Source organism: Pseudophryne corroboree, chromosome 4 (assembly GCF_028390025.1).
Source record: "Pseudophryne corroboree isolate aPseCor3 chromosome 4, aPseCor3.hap2, whole genome shotgun sequence".
In the NCBI taxonomy this organism is placed as follows: Eukaryota; Metazoa; Chordata; class Amphibia; order Anura; family Myobatrachidae; genus Pseudophryne; species Pseudophryne corroboree.
The window spans coordinates 15,725,104-15,741,596 of NC_086447.1; the positions used below are offsets into that span (position 1 = coordinate 15,725,104).

Genomic DNA, 16,493 nt, shown 5'->3' on the forward strand with positions numbered 1-16,493 from the left:
AACATCTTCACCCTTAAAGAAAGATTTTATTAACTTCTTACCTGTGTGCTGATTAGATATCACCTGGTTTTCACATTAAACAGATTCCCACTTGAGAAAGCAGCAAGGATGCAGTGAGGTTTATGTTTCCTGGTGTCAACCTGTATTATTTCAGTGGACATTGTAATGAGGATGCATCTTGCTGCCTTTCCAATGAAGCAAGTTTTAATCAGTAATAGGTGAAAAAACATTCCAACAAAGGTGTTAATCAGAGAATTGGCTTTGTGGACACTTTTCAGAGAGCAAATGTGTTAGCATAAAAATAAAGCCATAAAATGGAGAGCTGATTAATCACTCAATTGGATTTCTCTGCCTGCATATTTTTTTTTTCTCTGCAACCCCATGCTAAATTGTGCTTCCTGTTTTTTATAAAATGACTTAATCAAATCTGACTCTGATTGCATCAGAGAAGGCCAGATACCCTACACTATAAGAGGTGGTTTGAAATGTTGAATTGTCTACTTAAAGATCACCAAAATTTGATCACAAGGTCAATTACGTCCCTGGGTGTGATTGAACCACCAACCTTTCGGTTAACAGCCGAATGCGCTAACCGATTGCGCCACAGAGACAGCTTGCAAAAGCATGTGCTGACAAAGGCTAAAAAGCATTCATCTAGAAAGTTTCCTAGAAAAAGGTTAAAAAGGCAATAATCTGGAGAGTTTTGCAAGATTTTTCTTCCATTAACCAACGAAGAAACACATTGGTACTTTCACATGATGAGTGAGTACTTCAGGATCTCTGACACTTACATGAGCAGCAGAGTGGCGCAGCGGAAGCGTGCTGGGCCCATAACCCAGAGGTCGGTGGATCGAAACCATCCTCTGCTATGTGCACTTATTTTTTTGTTAATTAAATTCTTCCAAAACTGGAATTGATATTTTGACTCTTTTATTTTTACTTAAAGTACAATAACTTTTAACATTTTAATTTGTTTTAATAGTATATTGACAGCATTGTTTTCTTTCAGAAATCCACTTAATTTTCTTTACCCTATTACTGAAATGGTAATTGACAAAAACAAGCTACATTGTCACCAGAAGAGCAATGCAAAATGTACAATTGATATTTCAAAATCATCTTTCCAGCTTGAATTTCAATGATGCATTGGGGCAACGATTTTGTGAGAAACATCTTCACCCTTAAAGAAAGATTTTCTTAACTTCTTACCTGTGTGCTGATTAGATATCACCTGGTTTTCACATTAAACAGATTCCCACTTGAGAAAGCAGCAAGGATGCAGTGAGGTTTATGTTTCCTGGTGTCAACCTGTATTATTTCAGTGGACATTGTAATGAGGATGCATCTAGCTGCCTTTCCAATGAAGCAAGTTTTAATCAGTAATAGGTGAAAAACCATTCCTACAAAGGTGTTAATCAGAGACTTGGCTTTGTGGACACTTTTCAGAGAGCAAATGTGTTAGCATAAAAATAAAGCCATAAAATGGAGAGCTGATTAATCACTCAATTGGATTTCTCTGCCTGCATAATTTTTTTTCTCTGCAACCCCAATGCTAAATTGTGCTTCCTGTTTTTTATAAAATGACAATCAAATATGACTCTGATTGCATCAGAGAAGGCCAGGTACCCTACACCATAAAAGGTGGTTTGAAATTTTGACTTGTCTACTTAAAGATCAGCAAAATTTGATCACAAGGTCAATTACGTCCCTGGGTGGGATTGAACCACCAACCTTTCGGTTAACAGCCGAATGCGCTAACCGATTGCACCACAGAGACAGCTTGCAAAAACATCTACTGACAAAGGCTAAAAAGCATTCATCTAGAAAGTTTCCTAGAAAAAGGTTAAAAAGGCAATAATCTGGAGAGTTTTGCAAGATTTTTCTTCCATTGACCAACGAAGAAACAGATTGGTACTTTCACATGATGAGTGAGTACTTCAGGATCTCTGACACTTACATGAGCAGCAGAGTGGCGCAGCGGAAGCTTGCTGGGCCCATAACCCAGAGGTCGGTGGATCGAAACCATCCTCTGCTATGTGCACTTATTTTTTTGTTAATTAAATTCTTCCAAAACTGGAATTGATATTTTGACTCTTTTATTTTTACTTAAAGTACAATAACTTTTAACATTTTAATTTGTTTTAATAGTATATTGACAGCATTGTTTTCTTTCAGAAATCCACTTAATTTTCTTTACCCTATTACTGAAATGGTAATTTACAAAAACAAGCTACATTGTCACCAGAAGAGCAATGCAAAATGTACAATTGATATTTCAAAATCATCTTTCCATCTTGAATTTCAATGATGCATTGGGGCAACGATTTTGTGAGAAACATCTTCACCCTTAAAGAAAGATTTTATTAACTTCTTACCTGTGTGCTGATTAGATATCACCTGGTTTTCACATTAAACAGATTCCCACTTGAGAAAGCAGCAAGGATGCAGTGAGGTTTATGTTTCCTGGTGTCAACCTGTATTATTTCAGTGGACATTGTAATGAGGATGCATCTTGCTGCCTTTCCAATGAAGCTAGTTTTAATCAGTAATAGGTGAAAAACCATTCCAACAAAGGTGTTAATCAGAGACTTGGCTTTGTGGACACTTTTCAGAGAGCAAATGTGTTAGCATAAAAATAAAGCCATAAAATGGAGAGCTGATTAATCACTCAATTGGATTTCTCTGCCTGCATATTTTTTTTTCTCTGCAACCCCATGCTAAATTGTGCTTCCTGTTTTTTATAAAATGACTTAATCAAATCTGACTCTGATTGCATCAGAGAAGGCCAGGTACCCTACACTATAAGAGGTGGTTTGAAATTTTTACTTGTCTACTTAAAGATCAGCAAAATTTGATCACAAGGTCAATTACGTCCCTGGGTGGTATTGAACCACCAGCCTTTCGGTTAACAGCCGAATGCGCTAATCGATTGCACCACAGAGACAACTTGCAAAAGCATGTACTAACAAAGGCTAAAAAGCATTCATCTAGAAAGTTTCCTAGAAAAAGGTTAAAAAGGCAATAATCTGGAGAATTTTGCAAGATTTTTCTTCCATTGACCAACGAAGAAACACATTGGTACTTTCACATGATGAGTGAGTACTTCAGGATCTCTGACACTTACATGAGCAGCAGAGTGGCGCAGCGGAAGCGTGCTGGGCCCATAACCCAGAGGTTAGTGGATCGAAACCATCCTCTGCTATGTGCACTTATTTTTTTGTTAATTAAATTCTTCCAAAACTGGAATTGATATTTTGACTATTTTATTTTTACTTAAAGTACAATAACTTTTAACATTTTAATTTGTTTTAATAGTATATTGACAGCATTGTTTTCTTTCAGAAATCCACTTAATTTTCTTTACCCTATTACTGAAATGGTAATTGACAAAAACAAGCTACATTGTCACCAGAAGAGAAATGCAAAATGTACAATTGATATTTCAAAATCATCTTTCCATCTTGAATTTCAATGATGCATTGGGGCAACGATTTTGTGAGAAACATCTTTACCCTTAAAGAAAGATTTTCTTAACTTCTTACCTGTGTGCTGATTAGATATCACCTGGTTTTCACATTAAACAGATTCACACTTGAGAAAGCAGCAAGGATGCAGTGAGGTTTATGTTTCCTGGTGTCAAACTGTATTATTTCAGTGGACATTGTAATGAGGATGCATCTTGCTGCCTTTCCAATGAAGCAAGTTTTAATCAGTAATAGGTGAAAAACCATTCCTACAAAGGTGTTAATCAGAGACTTGCCTTTGTGGACACTTTTCAGAGAGCAAATGTGTTAGCATAAAAATAAAGCCATAAAATGGAGAGCTGATTAATCACTCAATTGGATTTCTCTGCCTGCATAATTTTTTTTCTCTGCAACCCCAATGCTAAATTGTGCTTCCTGTTTTTTATAAAATGACTTAATCAAATATGACTCTGATTGCATCAGAGAAGGCCAGGTACCCTACACCATAAAAGGTGGTTTGAAATTTTGACTTGTCTACTTAAAGATCACCAAAATTTGATCACAAGGTCAATTACGTCCCTGGGTGGGATTGAACCACCAACCTTTCGGTTAACAGCCGAATGCGCTAACCGATTGCACCACAGAGACAGCTTGCAAAAGCATCTACTGACAAAGGCTAAAAAGCATTCATCTAGAAAGTTTCCTAGAAAAAGGTTAAAAAGGCAATAATCTGGAGAGTTTTGCAAGATTTTTCTTCCATTGACCAACGAAGAAACACATTGGTACTTTCACATGATGAGTGAGTACTTCAGGATCTCTGACACTTATGTGAGCAGCAGAGTGGCGCAGCGGAAGCGTGCTGGGCCCATAACCCAGAGGTCGGTGTATCGAAACCATCCTTTGATATGTGCACTTATTTTTTTGTTAATTAAATTCTTCCAAAACTGGAATTGATATTTTGACTCTTTTATTTTTACTTAAAGTACAATAACTTTTAACATTTTAATTTGTTTTAATAGTATATTGACAGCATTGTTTTCTTTCAGAAATCCACTTAATTTTCTTTACCCTATTACTGAAATGGTAATTGACAAAAACAAGCTACATTGTCACCAGAAGAGCAATGCAAAATGTACAATTGATATTTCAAAATCATCTTTCCAGCTTGAATTTCAATGATGCATTGGGGCAACGATTTTGTGAGAAACATCTTCACCCTTAAAGAAAGATGTTATTAACTTCTTACCTGTGTGCTGATTAGATATCACCTGGTTTTCACATTAAACAGATTCCCACTTGAGAAAGCAGCAAGGATGCAGTGAGGTTTATGTTTCCTGGTGTCAACCTGTATTATTTCAGTGGACATTGTAATGAGGATGCATCTTGCTGCCTTTCCAATGAAGCAAGTTTTAATCAGTAATAGGTGAAAAACCATTCCTACAAAGGTGTTAATCAGAGACTTGGCTTTGTGGACACTTTTCAGAGAGCAAATGTGTTAGCATAAAAATAAAGCCATAAAATGGAGAGCTGATTAATCACTCAATTGGATTTCTCTGCCTGCATAATTTTTTTTCTCTGCAACCCCAATGCTAAATTGTGCTTCCTGTTTTTTATAAAATTACTTAATCAAATATGACTCTGATTGCATCAGAGAAGGCCAGGTACCCTACACCATAAAAGGTGGTTTGAAATTTTGACTTGTCTACTTAAAGATCAGCAAAATTTGATCACAAGGTCAATTACGTCCCTGGGTGGGATTGAACCACCAACCTTTCGGTTAACAGCCGAATGCGCTATTCGATTGCACCACAGAGACAGCTTGCAAAAGCATCTACTGACAAAGGCTAAAAAGCATTCATCTAGAAAGTTTCCTAGAAAAAGGTTAAAAAGGCAATAATCTGGAGAGTTTTTCAAGATTTTTCTTCCATTGACCAACGAAGAAACACATTGGTACTTTCACATGATGAGTGAGTACTTCAGGATCTCTGACACTTACATGAGCAGCAGAGTGGCGCAGCGGAAGCGTGCTGGGCCCATAACCCAGAGGTCGGTGGATTGAAACCATCCTCTGCTATGTGCACTTATTTTTTTGTTAATTAAATTCTTCCAAAACTGGAATTGATATTTTGACTCTTTTATTTTTACTTAAAGTACAATAACTTTTAACATTTTAATTTGTTTTAATAGTATATTGACAGCATTGTTTTCTTTCAGAAATCCACTTAATTTTCTTTACCCTATTACTGAAATGGTAATTGACAAAAACAAGCTACATTGTCACCAGAAGAGCAATGCAAAATGTACAATTGATATTTCAAAATCATCTTTCCATCTTGAATTTCAATGATGCATTGGGGCAACGATTTTGTGAGAAACATCTTCACCCTTAAAGAAAGATTTTATTAACTTCTTACCTGTGTGCTGATTAGATATCACCTGGTTTTCACATTAAACAGATTCCCACTTGAGAAAGCAGCAAGGATGCAGTGAGGTTTATGTTTCCTGGTGTCAACCTGTATTATTTCAGTGGACATTGTAATGAGGATGCATCTTGCTGCCTTTCCAATGAAGCAAGTTTTAATCAGTAATAGGTGAAAAACCATTCCTACAAAGCTGTTAATCAGAGACTTGCCTTTGTGGACACTTTTCAGAGAGCAAATGTGTTAGCATAAAAATAAAGCCATAAAATGGAGAGCTGATTAATCACTCAATTGGATTTCTCTGCCTGCATAATTTTTTTTCTCTGCAACCCCAATGCTAAATTGTGCTTCCTGTTTTTTATAAAATGACTTAATCAAATCTGACTCTGATTGCATCAGAGAAGGCCAGGTACCCTACACTATAAGAGGTGGTTTGAAATTTTGACTTGTCTACTTAAAGATCAGCAAAATTTGATCACAAGGTCAATTACGTCCCTGGGTGGTATTGAACCACCAGCCTTTCGGTTAACAGCCGAATGCGCTAATCGATTGCACCACAGAGACAACTTGCAAAAGCATGTACTAACAAAGGCTAAAAAGCATTCATCTAGAAAGTTTCCTAGAAAAAGGTTAAAAAGGCAATAATCTGGAGAGTTTTGCAAGATTTTTCTTCCATTGACCAACGAAGAAACACATTGGTACTTTCATATGATGAGTGAGTACTTCAGGATCTCTGACACTTACATGAGCAGCAGAGTGGCGCAGCGGAAGCGTGCTGGGCCCATAACCCATAGGTCGGTGGATCGAAACCATCCTCTGCTATGTGCACTTATTTTTTGGTTAATTAAATTCTTCCAAAACTGGAATTGATATTTTGACTCTTTTATTTTTACTTAAAGTACAATAACTTTTAACATTTTAATTTGTTTTAATAGTATATTGACAGCATTGTTTTCTTTCAGAAATCCACTTAATTTTCTTTACCCTATTACTGAAATGGTAATTGACAAAAACAAGCAACATTGTCACCAGAAGAGCAATGCAAAATGTACAATTGATATTTCAAAATCATCTTTCCAGCTTGAATTTCAATGATGCATTGGGGCAACGATTTTGTGAGAAACATCTTCACCCTTAAAGAAAGATTTTCTTAACTTCTTACCTGTGTGCTGATTAGATATCACCTGGTTTTCACATTAAACAGATTCCCACTTGAGAAAGCAGCAAGGATGCAGTGAGGTTTATGTTTCCTGGTGTCAACCTGTATTATTTCAGTGGACATTGTAATGAGGATGCATCTTGCTGCCTTTCCAATGAAGCAAGTTTTAATCAGTAATAGGTGAAAAACCATTCCTACAAAGGTGTTAATCAGAGACTTGGCTTTGTATACACTTTTCAGAGAGCAAATGTGTTAGCATAAAAATAAAGCCATAAAATGGAGAGCTGATTAATCACTCAATTGGATTTCTCTGCCTGCATAATTTTTTTCTCTGCAACCCCAATGCTAAATTGTGCTTCCTGTTTTTTATAAAATGACTTAATCAAATATGACTCTGATTGCATCAGAGAAGGCCAGGTACCCTACACCATAAAAGGTGGTTTGAAATTTTGACTTGTCTACTTAAAGATCAGCAAAATTTGATCACAAGGTCAATTACGTCCCTTGGTGGGATTGAACCACCAACCTTTCGGTTAACAGCCGAATGCGCTATTCGATTGCACCACAGAGACAGCTTGCAAAAGCATCTACTGACAAAGGCTAAAAAGCATTCATCTAGAAAGTTTCCTAGAAAAAGGTTAAAAAGGCAATAATCTGGAGAGTTTTGCAAGATTTTTCTTCCATTGACCAACGAAGAAACACATTGGTACTTTCACATGATGAGTGAGTACTTCAGGATCTCTGACACTTACATGAGCAGCAGAGTGGCGCAGTGGAAGCTTGCTGGGCCCATAACCCAGAGGTCGGTGGATCGAAACCATCCTCTGCTATGTGCACTTATTTTTTTGTTAATTAAATTCTTCCAAAACTGGAATTGATATTTTGACTCTTTTATTTTTACTTAAAGTACAATAACTTTTAACATTTTAATTTGTTTTAATAGTATATTGACAGCATTGTTTTCTTTCAGAAATCCACTTAGTTTTCTTTACCCTATTACTGAAATGGTAATTGACAAAAACAAGCTACATTGTCACCAGAAGAGCAATGCAAAATGTACAATTGATATTTCAAAATCATCTTTCCATCTTGAATTTCAATGATGCATTGGGGCAACGATTTTGTGAGAAACATCTTCACCCTTAAAGAAAGATTTTCTTAACTTCTTACCTGTGTGCTGATTAGATATCACCTGGTTTTCACATTAAACAGATTCACACTTGAGAAAGCAGCAAGGATGCAGTGAGGTTTATGTTTCCTGGTGTCAACCTGTATTATTTCAGTGGACATTGTAATGAGGATGCATCTTGCTGCCTTTCCAATGCAGCAAGTTTTAATCAGTAATAGGTGAAAAACCATTCCAACAAAGGTGTTAATCAGAGACTTGGCTTTGTGGACACTTTTCAGAGAGCAAATGTGTTAGCATAAAAATAAAGCCATAAAATGGAGAGCTGATTAATCACTCAATTGGATTTCTCTGCCTGCATATTTTTTTTTCTCTGCAACCCCATGCTAAATTGTGCTTCCTGTTTTTTATAAAATGACTTAATCAAATCTGACTCTGATTGCATCAGAGAAGGCCAGGTACCCTACACTATAAGAGGTGGTTTGAAATTTTGACTTGTCTACTTAAAGATCAGCAAAATTTGATCACAAGGTCAATTACGTCCCTGGGTGGTATTGAACCACCAGCCTTTCGGTTAACAGCCGAATGCGCTAATCGATTGCACAACAGAGACAACTTGCAAAAGCATGTACTAACAAAGGCTAAAAAGCATTCATCTAGAAAGTTTCCTAGAAAAAGGTTAAAAAGGCAATAATCTGGAGAGTTTTGCAAGATTTTTCTTCCATTGACCAACGAAGAAACACATTGGTACTTTCACATGATGAGTGAGTACTTCAGGATCTCTGACACTTACATGAGCAGCAGAGTGGCGCAGCGGAAGCGTGCTGGGCCCATAACCCATAGGTCGGTGGATTGAAACCATCCTCTGCTATGTGCACTTATTTTTTGGTTAATTAAATTCTTCCAAAACTGGAATTGATATTTTGACTCTTTTATTTTTACTTAAAGTACAATAACTTTTAACATTTTAATTTGTTTTAATAGTATATTGACAGCATTGTTTTCTTTCAGAAATCCACTTAATTTTCTTTACCCTATTACTGAAATGGTAATTGACAAAAACAAGCTACATTGTCACCAGAAGAGCAATGCAAAATGTACAATTGATATTTCAAAATCATCTTTCCAGCTTGAATTTCAATGATGCATTGGGGCAACGATTTTGTGAGAAACATCTTCACCCTTAAAGAAAGATTTTCTTAACTTCTTACCTGTGTGCTGATTAGATATCACCTGGTTTTCACATTAAACAGATTCCCACTTGAGAAAGCAGCAAGGATGCAGTGAGGTTTATGTTTCCTGGTGTCAACCTGTATTATTTCAGTGGACATTGTAATGAGGATGCATCTTGCTGCCTTTCCAATGAAGCAAGTTTTAATCAGTAATAGGTGAAAAACCATTCCTACAAAGGTGTTAATCAGAGACTTGGCTTTGTGGACACTTTTCAGAGAGCAAATGTGTTAGCATAAAAATAAAGCCATAAAATGGAGAGCTGATTAATCACTCAATTGGATTTCTCTGCCTGCATAATTTTTTTTCTCTGCTACCCCAATGCTAAATTGTGCTTCCTGTTTTTTATAAAATGACTTAATCAAATATGACTCTGATTGCATCAGAGAAGGCCAGGTACCCTACACCATAAAAGGTGGTTTGAAATTTTGACTTGTCTACTTAAAGATCAGCAAAATTTGATCACAAGGTCAATTACGTCCCTGGGTGGGATTGAACCACCAACCTTTCGGTTAACAGCCGAATGCGCTATTCGATTGCACCACAGAGACAGCTTGCAAAAGCATGTACTGACAAAGGCTAAAAAGCATTCATCTAGAAAGTTTCCTAGAAAAAGGTTAAAAAGGCAATAATCTGGAGAGTTTTGCAAGATTTTTCTTCCATTGACCAACGAAGAAACACATTGGTACTTTCACATGATGAGTGAGTACTTCAGGATCTCTGACACTTACATGAGCAGCAGAGTGGCGCAGCGGAAGCGTGCTGGGCCCATAACCCAGAGGTCGGTGGATCGAAACCATCCTCTGCTATGTGCACTTATTTTTTTGTTAATTAAATTCTTCCAAAACTGGAATTGATATTTTGACTCTTTTATTTTTACTTAAAGTACAATAACTTTTAACATTTTAATTTGTTTTAATAGTATATTGACAGCATTGTTTTCTTTCAGAAATCCACTTAATTTTCTTTACCCTATTACTGAAATGGTAATTGACAAAAACAAGCTACATTGTCACCAGAAGAGCAATGCAAAATGTACAATTGATATTTCAAAATCATCTTTCCATCTTGAATTTCAATGATGCATTGGGGCAACGATTTTGTGAGAAACATCTTCACCCTTAAAGAAAGATTTTATTAACTTCTTACCTGTGTGCTGATTAGATATCACCTGGTTTTCACATTAAACAGATTCCCACTTGAGAAAGCAGCAAGGATGCAGTGAGGTTTATGTTTCCTGGTGTCAACCTGTATTATTTCAGTGGACATTGTAATGAGGATGCATCTTGCTGCCTTTCCAATGAAGCAAGTTTTAATCAGTAATAGGTGAAAAACCATTCCAACAAAGGTGTTAATCAGAGACTTGGCTTTGTGGACACTTTTCAGAGAGCAAATGTGTTAGCATAAAAATAAAGCCATAAAATGGAGAGCTGATTAATCACTCAATTGGATTTCTCTGCCTGCATATTTTTTTTTCTCTGCAACCCCATGCTAAATTGTGCTTCCTGTTTTTTATAAAATGACTTAATCAAATCTGACTCTGATTGCATCAGAGAAGGCCAGGTACCCTACACTATAAGAGGTGGTTTGAAATTTTGACTTGTCTACTTAAAGATCAGCAAAATTTGATCACAAGGTCAATTACGTCCCTGGGTGGTATTGAACCACCAGCCTTTCGGTTAACAGCCGAATGCGCTAATCGATTGCACCACAGAGACAACTTGCAAAAGCATGTACTAACAAAGGCTAAAAAGCATTCATCTAGAAAGTTTCCTAGAAAAAGGTTAAAAAGGCAATAATCTGGAGAGTTTTGCAAGATTTTTCTTCCATTGACCAACGAAGAAACACATTGGTACTTTCACATGATGAGTGAGTACTTCAGGATCTCTGACACTTACATGAGCAGCAGAGTGGCGCAGCGGAAGCGTGCTGGGCCCATAACCCATAGGTCGGTGGATCGAAACCATCCTCTGCTATGTGCACTTATTTTTTGGTTAATTAAATTCTTCCAAAACTGGAATTGATATTTTGACTCTTTTATTTTTACTTAAAGTACAATAACTTTTAACATTTTAATTTGTTTTAATAGTATATTGACAGCATTGTTTTCTTTCAGAAATCCACTTAATTTTCTTTACCCTATTACTGAAATGGTAATTGACAAAAACAAGCTACATTGTCACCAGAAGAGCAATGCAAAATGTACAATTAATATTTCAAAATCATCTTTCCAGCTTGAATTTCAATGATGCATTGGGGCAACGATTTTGTGAGAAACATCTTCACCCTTAAAGAAAGATTTTCTTAACTTCATACCTGTGTGCTGATTAGATATCACCTGGTTTTCACATTAAACAGATTCCCACTTGAGAAAGCAGCAAGGATGCAGTGAGGTTTATGTTTCCTGGTGTCAACCTGTATTATTTCAGTGGACATTGTAATGAGGATGCATCTTGCTGCCTTTCCAATGAAGCAAGTTTTAATCAGTAATAGGTGAAAAACCATTCCTACAAAGGTGTTAATCAGAGACTTGGCTTTGTGGACACTTTTCAGAGAGCAAATGTGTTAGCATAAAAATAAAGCCATAAAATGGAGAGCTGATTAATCACTCAATTGGATTTCTCTGCCTGCATAATTTTTTTTCTCTGCAACCCCAATGCTAAATTGTGCTTCCTGTTTTTTATAAAATGACTTAATCAAATATGACTCTGATTGCATCAGAGAAGGCCAGGTACCCTACACCATAAAAGGTGGTTTGAAATTTTTACTTGTCTACTTAAAGATCACCAAAATTTGATCACAAGGTCAATTACGTCCCTGGGTGGGATTGAACCACCAACCTTTCGGTTAACAGCCGAATGCGCTAACCGATTGCACCACAGAGACAGCTTGCAAAAGCATCTACTGACAAAGGCTAAAAAGCATTCATCTAGAAAGTTTCCTAGAAAAAGGTTAAAAAGGCAATAATCTGGAGAGTTTTGCAAGATTTTTCTTCCATTGACCAATGAAGAAACACATTGGTACTTTCACATGATGAGTGAGTACTTCAGGATCTCTGACACTTATGTGAGCAGCAGAGTGGCGCAGCGGAAGCGTGCTGGGCCCATAACCCAGAGGTCGGTGTATCGAAACCATCCTTTGCTATGTGCACTTATTTTTTTGTTAATTAAATTCTTCCAAAACTGGAATTGATATTTTGACTATTTTATTTTTACTTAAAGTACAATAACTTTTAACATTTTAATTTTTTTTAATAGTATATTGACAGTATTGTTTTCTTTCAGAAATCCACTTAATTTTCTTTACCCTATTACTGAAATGGTAATTGACAAAAACAAGCTACATTGTCATCAGAAGAGCAATGCAAAATGTACAATTGATATTTCAAAATCATCTTTCCAGCTTGAATTTCAATGATGCATTGGGGCAACGATTTTGTGAGAAACATCTTCACCCTTAAAGAAAGATTTTCTTAACTTCTTACCTGTGTGCTGATTAGATATCACCTGGTTTTCACATTAAACAGATTCACACTTGAGAAAGCAGCAAGGATGCAGTGAGGTTTATGTTTCCTGGTGTCAAACTGTATTATTTCAGTGGACATTGTAATGAGGATGCATCTTGCTGCCTTTCCAATGAAGCAAGTTTTAATCAGTAATAGGTGAAAAACCATTCCTACAAAGGTGTTAATCAGAGACTTGCCTTTGTGGACACTTTTCAGAGAGCAAATGTGTTAGCATAAAAATAAAGCCATAAAATGGAGAGCTGATTAATCACTCAATTGGATTTCTCTGCCTGCATATTTTTTTTCTCTGCAACCCCATGCTAAATTGTGCTTCCTGTTTTTATAAAATGACTTAATCAAATCTGACTCTGATTGCATCAGAGAAGGCCAGGTACCCTACACTATAAGAGGTGGTTTGAAATTTTGACTTGTCTACTTAAAGATCAGCAAAATTTGATCACAAGGTCAATTACGTCCCTGGGTGGTATTGAAACACCAGCCTTTCGGTTAACAGCCGAATGCGCTAACCGATTGCACCACAGAGACAACTTGCAAAAGCATGTACTAACAAAGGCTAAAAAGCATTCATCTAGAAAGTTTCCTAGAAAAAGGTTAAAAAGGCAATAATCTGGAGAGTTTTGCAAGATTTTTCGTCCATTGACCAACGAAGAAACACATTGGTACTTTCACATGATGAGTGAGTACTTCAGGATGTCTGAAACTTATGTGGGCAGCAGAGTGGCGCAGCGGAAGCGTGCTGGGCACATAAGCCAGAGGTCGGTGGATCGAAACCATCCTCTGCTATATGCACTTATTTTTTTGTTAATTAAATTCTTCCAAAACTGGAATTGATATTTTGACTCTTTTATTTTTACTTAAAGTACAATAACTTTTAACATTTTAATTTGTTTTAATAGTATATTGACAGCATTGTTTTCTTTCAGAAATCCACTTAATTTTCTTTACCCTATTACTGAAATGGTAATTGACAAAAACAAGCTACATTGTCACCAGAAGAGCAATGCAAAATGTACAATTGATATTTCAAAATCATCTTTCCATCTTGAATTTCAATGATGCATTGGGGCAACGATTTTGTGAGAAACATCTTCACCCTTAAAGAAAGATTTTATTAACTTCTTACCTGTGTGCTGATTAGATATCACCTGGTTTTCACATTAAACAGATTCCCACTTGAGAAAGCAGCAAGGATGCAGTGAGGTTTATGTTTCCTGGTGTCAACCTGTATTATTTCAGTGGACATTGTAATGAGGATGCATCTTGCTGCCTTTCCAATGAAGCAAGTTTTAATCAGTAATAGGTGAAAAACCATTCCAACAAAGGTGTTAATCAGAGACTTGGCTTTGTGGACACTTTTCAGAGAGCAAATGTGTTAGCATAAAAATAAAGCCATAAAATGGAGAGCTGATTAATCACTCAATTGGATTTCTCTGCCTGCATATTTTTTTTTCTCTGCAACCCCATGCTAAATTGTGCTTCCTGTTTTTTTATAAAATGACTTAATCAAATCTGACTCTGATTGCATCAGAGAAGGCCAGGTACCCTACACTATAAGAGGTGGTTTGAAATTTTGACTTGTCTACTTAAAGATCAGCAAAATTTGATCACAAGGTCAATTACGTCCCTGGGTGGTATTGAACCACCAGCCTTTCGGTTAACAGCCGAATGCGCTAATCGATTGCACCACAGAGACAACTTGCAAAAGCATGTACTAACAAAGGCTAAAAAGCATTCATCTAGAAAGTTTCCTAGAAAAAGGTTAAAAAGGCAATAATCTGGAGAGTTTTGCAAGATTTTTCTTCCATTGACCAACGAAGAAACACATTGGTACTTTCACATGATGAGTGAGTACTTCAGGATCTCTGACACTTACATGAGCAGCAGAGTGGCGCAGCGGAAGCGTGCTGGGCCCATAACCCATAGGTCGGTGGATCGAAACCATCCTCTGCTATGTGCACTTATTTTTTGGTTAATTAAATTCTTCCAAAACTGGAATTGATATTTTGACTCTTTTATTTTTACTTAAAGTACAATAACTTTTAACATTTTAATTTGTTTTAATAGTATATTGACAGCATTGTTTTCTTTCAGAAATCCACTTAATTATCTTTACCCTATTACTGAAATGGTAATTGACAAAAACAAGCTACATTGTCACCAGAAGAGCAATGCAAAATGTACAATTAATATTTCAAAATCATCTTTCCAGCTTGAATTTCAATGATGCATTGGGGCAACGATTTTGTGAGAAACATCTTCACCCTTAAAGAAAGATTTTCTTAACTTCATACCTGTGTGCTGATTAGATATCACCTGGTTTTCACATTAAACAGATTCCCACTTGAGAAAGCAGCAAGGATGCAGTGAGGTTTATGTTTCCTGGTGTCAACCTGTATTATTTCAGTGGACATTGTAATGAGGATGCATCTTGCTGCCTTTCCAATGAAGCAAGTTTTAATCAGTAATAGGTGAAAAACCATTCCTACAAAGGTGTTAATCAGAGACTTGGCTTTGTGGACACTTTTCAGAGAGCAAATGTGTTAGCATAAAAATAAAGCCATAAAATGGAGAGCTGATTAATCACTCAATTGGATTTCTCTGCCTGCATAATTTTTTTTCTCTGCAACCCCAATGCAAAATTGTGCTTCCTGTATTTTATAAAATGACTTAATCAAATATGACTCTGATTGCATCAGAGAAGGCCAGGTACCCTACACCATAAAAGGTGGTTTGAAATTTTGACTTGTCTACTTAAAGATCACCAAAATTTGATCACAAGGTCAATTACGTCCCTGGGTGGGATTGAACCACCAACCTTTCGGTTAACAGCCGAATGCGCTAACCGATTGCACCACAGAGACAGCTTGCAAAAGCATCTACTGACAAAGGCTAAAAAGCATTCATCTAGAAAGTTTCCTAGAAAAAGGTTAAAAAGGCAATAATCTGGAGAGTTTTTCAAGATTTTTCTTCCATTGACCAACGAAGAAACACATTGGTACTTTCACATGATGAGTGAGTACTTCAGGATCTCTGACACTTATGTGAGCAGCAGAGTGGCGCAGCGGAAGCGTGCTGGGCCCATAACCCAGAGGTCGGTGTATCGAAACCATCCTTTGCTATGTGCACTTATTTTTTTGTTAATTAAATTCTTCCAAAACTGGAATTGATATTTTGACTCTTTTATTTTTACTTAAAGTACAATAACTTTTAACATTTTAATTTTTTTTAATAGTATATTGACAGTATTGTTTTCTTTCAGAAATCCACTTAATTTTCTTTACCCTATTACTGAAATGGTAATTGACAAAAACAAGCTACATTGTCATCAGAAGAGCAATGCAAAATGTACAATTGATATTTCAAAATCATCTTTCCAGCTTGAATTTCAATGATGCATTGGGGCAACGATTTTGTGAGAAACATCTTCACCCTTAAAGAAAGATTTTCTTAACTTCTTACCTGTGTGCTGATTAGATATCACCTGGTTTTCACATTAAACAGATTCACACTTGAGAAAGCAGCAAGGATGCAGTGAGGTTTATGTTTCCTGGTGTCAAACTGTATTATT

The 16,493-nt window shown here is 36.4% G+C and overlaps 4 non-coding genes across 4 annotated transcripts; all 4 read right to left on the reverse strand.

The window, feature by feature from the left end:
- Positions 1-1,703: 1,703 nt before the first annotated feature.
- TRNAN-GUU (transfer RNA asparagine (anticodon GUU)) lies at positions 1,704-1,777 on the reverse strand. Its single transcript has one exon. It is a non-coding gene; the product is annotated as a tRNA-Asn (tRNA).
- Positions 1,778-4,038: 2,261 nt separating this feature from the next.
- TRNAN-GUU (transfer RNA asparagine (anticodon GUU)) lies at positions 4,039-4,112 on the reverse strand. The gene has a single exon. It is a non-coding gene; the product is annotated as a tRNA-Asn (tRNA).
- An 8,099-nt stretch (positions 4,113-12,211) lies between these two features.
- Positions 12,212-12,285, reverse strand: TRNAN-GUU (transfer RNA asparagine (anticodon GUU)). Its single transcript has one exon. It is a non-coding gene; the product is annotated as a tRNA-Asn (tRNA).
- A 3,427-nt stretch (positions 12,286-15,712) lies between these two features.
- On the reverse strand, positions 15,713-15,786 carry TRNAN-GUU (transfer RNA asparagine (anticodon GUU)). The gene has a single exon. It is a non-coding gene; the product is annotated as a tRNA-Asn (tRNA).
- Between the last annotated feature and the right edge of the window lie 707 nt (positions 15,787-16,493).